Source organism: Buceros rhinoceros, unplaced genomic scaffold (assembly GCF_000710305.1).
Source record: "Buceros rhinoceros silvestris isolate BGI_N320 unplaced genomic scaffold, ASM71030v1 scaffold28203, whole genome shotgun sequence".
NCBI classification, from domain to species: Eukaryota; Metazoa; Chordata; class Aves; order Bucerotiformes; family Bucerotidae; genus Buceros; species Buceros rhinoceros.
Genome location: NW_010404663.1, coordinates 7,404 through 12,767, shown reverse-complemented (window position 1 = coordinate 12,767; position 5,364 = coordinate 7,404).

Here is a 5,364-nt window from a genome sequence, read left to right as displayed (position 1 = left end):
GTTCAGCAGATTCGACAGTTCTAAGTCCAGGACATCTATTCCACATAATGGGGCATTTCATCCTGACTTCAGTGTGAGTGCCTGGAACCCAGGGAGACACATCAGCTTTGGGAGCCGTGTAACACAAGTCACCTTTATTTTCCTCCTAAGGAACTGGGTCTCTACAACAGTCATTTTCTGCGAGGCCTTCTGTTACACTGGCTGATAAGCAGGAGTGAAACTACAGAAGCACTTTCCACATTTCCTTCTTGAGTGGACTGACGCTCTGCTATGATGAGTTCAGCAGTGTTGACTGTTGGCAATCCTGCACATAGCAGCTGTGATGACGCTGAATTCATAGGCTCTGCTTCTGAAATGTAACTGTAAATACTAGGAATCCTATTTCTTTAGGGTTATGTAACTAGGAGTCTTAGTCTAAGATTCTTTCCTCTAATCCTTGCAAACTTTCCTGCTTTATGGTTAATAGATAATCTTAAGAATCAAGAAATATTTATTGTTTTTAAAGAAACCTATATTTAAAAGCTTTTCTGTTTTCATGTAGTTGTGCAAGTCATTCTGCCCTGGATCACTGTAGACAGCAAATGTGCCATGGAACCTTCTCCAGTGATACTGGTGTCTCTTTGCAGGAAAATATGTAAGATATTTATTTTCTAAGACAGACTTGATTATTCTAATACTCTGTTTTGGGGACTGTGTGTCCATTGCATACAGTTGGGGCCCACGGATAGAATGAAATGCACACATCAGAGTAGTGGAGTAGCAGGGACTTGGTAAAATGCTGTATTCTGATGATAGGCATGAATGAATTTGCAGTGTTCAGCCATTCAGAAGGCAGCTTCTTTAAAGAAGCACATTTTTGGGGAGCTTATGATACTTTTTAATCAACTGGCTTTTGATTAGCTGAAATTTTATTTTTGTAATGACCTGGCTGTCAACACTGTGACTGGCTGGCAATGCTCTATGATTGATTTGGCTGTTGTCTGTCTTTTGCCCGATGTAAGAATGAGAGGAGGAGCAGCAACACTGAGCAGAAACTTAGATAAGGTAGGTCTTCTTGTGGTACTTTATCCTCCTCCAATGTGTAGCTGGTGTGAGCAAGTGCAAGATCCCTTACTGTCCTAAACCACTTCTTTCTTTCTCCAGAAGTGAGGTTCTTTCCTCAATACTGAGGAACCATCTTAATTTCCTTAGAGTGACTGAGTAACCAGCCTTCTAAGTAAGTAGTGCAATGTGGCAGCTTCTTCAGCTTAGCTGCTGAGATGCTGAGAGATCGAGAGGGATTCCTAGAAGCTGACGGGGGAACCACTCCTCCTCTGTAGAACACTATTTCTGTGCTACTGCTAGAGCAAGGAACGAAGTTCAGCGTAGAGCTTATTGTAAGGTCAGAGCAACATAATGCTTTTGAACTTTGCCAGCTTTTTTGTTGAGTGATGTGTTTGGTGGGAGGCCATGTGAGCTGTAAAATTCTATAGGCAAGAGCTTTACTGAAGGAACGCTACCTACCAGAACCTTTTTAGCTTATTCAGCCAAGTGAACTTCTCAGCAGCCTCACACAGAAATTCAGTCCTTGCAAGGTAAGATGCACAAACATTTATGAAAGCTTCCAAGATAAACAGCTCACAAGAGGGCTTAAGTTACATGGGCTTTATTAAATACTTGATTCCCATGCCAGAGCCACCTTGTTTTACAGGTAGAAAGGGTTGCAGAAGGGTGCTGGAACTCAGGAATTAATGGATCAGCTGGCTCTCACCTCTGCTCAGAAAGTTGGTCTTGCCACATTGTATGAAGTAGCTCATAGACAGGTGGTTGCTGTCAGGTTCTCTTAAGGTACAGGCTGTGCATGGGAAAGTGATACAATCATCTGGGCTGCAAAGCAGCAGAGATGGGGTAGAGTGCTGGTTCACGCTGTATTCGTGGAGAACAGAATAGGTCGAACTTCATTTAGCCAATGCTACCGCTGTCCTCACACCGTGAGCTGTGAAGCTGGTGGAAAGCGTGCCATCCTGGCTAATCCTGTCCAGAATGGCCCCCGAACCAGATACTTGTGCTCAAGTGTTGATGCCGTTTCTAACATGGCCACAGCTCCTGCCTCTGGGAAGACAGAATGCCAGTGTGACATGCTCTTTTCTACTTCAAGAGGCTGGGAATTTGCCTACATAAGCTGCTACTGTTGAGCTGGATGGCCGTAGAAATAAAGAGATAGTCTAAGGATGTGCCTGTTTCCTGGACATTCCTCAGTTTCAATGCTTAACTGCTACACCTAGGCTCCAAGTTCCCTGACAAGTGCACAAATGCTCTACTTCAGAAAAGACCTAGCTGTTGCTGTTGCCTACCAGAGATTGTTTTATGAAGGGTGTTTATTTTAGCAGCTGTCTGCTCAATTCTGTTTTAAGGACAGTATGTATATAGATGCTGATTTACAGATACTTTGGGTGAAGGGGAATGCTCCTAAATTGTTTGTTTTGGAAATAGTCTCCAATGTACTTCAAGTATTCAAAGAATTCCCAATAAAACTTTTACATCAGCAACACTTTGTGCTTTCCTCCATTTGTATTGACAGGTGTGGGACAGTCCCAACCTCTCACTGTTTCTCCTTCAGGAAGCAGTGTGGTCGGAGAGCTGCCTCACTGAGTGCAGGCTGCTGCTTCCAATGAAGAGGGTAAGATCCACTGGTGCATTACAGTTGAAGCAGTCACCAGGGTGCTGGTGAGACCACTCTACTAGAAGGATTGGGAGGAGGAGACAGAACAGGTGCCTGGCTGGTCCCAAATGCAGGCAGGAGTACTTGTCACACTGTTTGGCCCTGGTGACCTCCCCAGTGAGTTGGGAAACTGAACTATCTGGAGGTCCCGCCCTAGCTGAAATACTGTCTCCTCCAAAAGAAAGAGTTGGGAAAAAGAAGAAGAAAGGAAAAAAAAATAAACAAAACCCAAAGCCAAACCGTCAGCAGAATTTGCATTGCACTTGCATCCTACTCTGTGCTTAAATGGAGCATGGGAATGTTTTGATCTGAGTGATAGATAGATAGAAGAGTTAGAAGATAAGATGGAACTTGTATAGCAAGAAATGCTGGTTAAAGAGCATGTGCCTGTCTGATAACCAAAGTTAAGAGCTGTATTCTTGTACTGCTTAAAGTTAAGCCTGTGTGACATGCACTGCCGTGGAAGGTGCTGACACCTTCCCTTTAAAGGAAAGACAAGAGGGGAAGAATCTGTGTGAAGGTAACAACTGATGGATGGTTCAAGCTGCAATGTAAAGGGCGTCTGGTTATTCTAAAGAAGAGGTAGTGAATGAAATAGTGGGCATTAAAAAAAAAAAAGCCAAACAAAAAACCTGCATATATTGGAAGCTTCTGTGAAGGGAAATACTCCAGCTTGGGTAACAAGGGCGACTATTAAAAGCGATCTCTTTTTAATCTTCTCCTCAGGAGGTAACATGGTAAACTGGGTTTGCAACCTTAAAGATACTAATCTATCTGCGTTACATGTGTGTATGTGTGTGTGCATTTAGGAGTAGTACTTCATGTACTTAGAAAAGACAGTGCATTGTGGAGAGAGATTAATTGCTGGCAAACTCACATAAACCATCCTGTGGCTCTCGGCCTTACTGCAGGTCCTGCAGTATCTACCCTCTTCACATCCCCAGGGACTGGGAAAACCAAGCAAATAAGCAGAAAAGTAAACAGTGAGAGAAGGATGATTAATCACCAAGGTCCTGAACAATCAAAAGACCATCCAACTGTGATCATCCAACTGAGATATTAATGTATAGTCGCCATGTTGACTCTACTGGACCCCTATAATAGGGTCTGTGTAGTTAAGGGGTGAAAAATCAGACTATAGCCAAAAGCACCATCCACATGAAAAAGCCCCAGAGAACTATTAAGTCTCTCAACTCTAGAACTGAAGTACAGTCCAGTAAATTACAGCAGCTAAACAAACTAATAAATCATCAGACTACAAGGACCATACACAAAGCATTACCTGTGAACAGATGCAAACAATATCTCTGCCTTCTAGTCTATGGCTGACACCTTGTCACAAGTCATGCTGGAGAAGGTCAATATTTGGGAAGCCCTTAACTGAACAGCTTATCAATAATAAAAACTGAAAAGCAGCATGCACTCTCAGAAACGCACATGATAATGTCAGCATTAGCACCACCCAGATGACAAGGCCAGTAACCAGGGCTTAGGCTACTGCGCAGTGGTGACGGTTTTAGCTGCCGTGCTCTCCATTCTGTTCTTGCACCCACTATTGGGTTCACTGGTTGTTATATTTGTATTATTAATTGTAGCAATCACTTTGTGTGTAAGAGCCTTTCTACTAGCCAAAACTTGTTGATGTAACGAGCAAATTCAAGAGTCTTTTCTAGGAAAAGGTAGTAAGTGTACGTGGCTCAAGGGATAGAGCGTAGTAGTCCTAACCAGAACATTATTTTATGTGTGAGATGGGAAAGTAGAACAAAACCTGAAAATATCTTTTTGGAATGTGTGATATGTTTTTTTAGTCCCTCAAGTATTAGCTAGCTAACGCTGTCCTTAGAAGAAACAAGAACGCAATTCCCTGCCTTTGGCAGGACTTGAGTAGGGTTGTTACCACTTCAAAAACTGAGGGTTGTTACCACTTAAACCAGACTGCTTCATTGTCTGGGGTAAGAGAAGGAGGAAAAGGAGAGTCATTTCTAGGCAATAAATCATGAGTGTGGAGAAAGAAGTAAGTTACTCAAACTGGCCTTGGGAGAGAGACAGCTGTCCCCAACTGCGCACGCTCCTAAACATGAGGTTAAAAGTGCAGATGTGAGGAAGACTTTACTTCATCGCCAAGACCACCAAAAAGACCCTTGAGGAATAACACTGCGCCTGCGCAAGGGGAGGAGACCTAATTTACAGCAGAAGCGGGACAGGGTTGTGCATACGTAAAAGGTGGGCGGAACAATCTTTTGACTATGTATGTCCTCTTGCTTTAAATAAGCGTTCACCGTGGCTCGGCTCGGGGTGCAGGCACCTTGAGGGTACTTAACCCTTCGCGGCACCCAGCGCTGAATAAACATACCTGCTCCTCAATTAATTTTGATCACAGAGTTATTCCACGCATCACGTGAAGGAGTTAGCAATCCCCCTAAATTGAGGTAAGAGGGTGCAGGCCTCTGCTGCACGTGTCCCCAGGCCACCAGATAAACTTTGACAGCTAATCTTAACTGGGGAGCCTGCAGGTGTTTCCCACTTGGCACCTGGTGATGCCACAACCTGTGCAGCTTCCTGGGTCCACCTCTGGGAAAGGGCAATGTGGCAGAACAGTTCCTTCCCCCTCCCCCTCCCCGCTTTAGACAAAGAGCAGCCGCTTCCTTCCCCCCCAGTTTCGG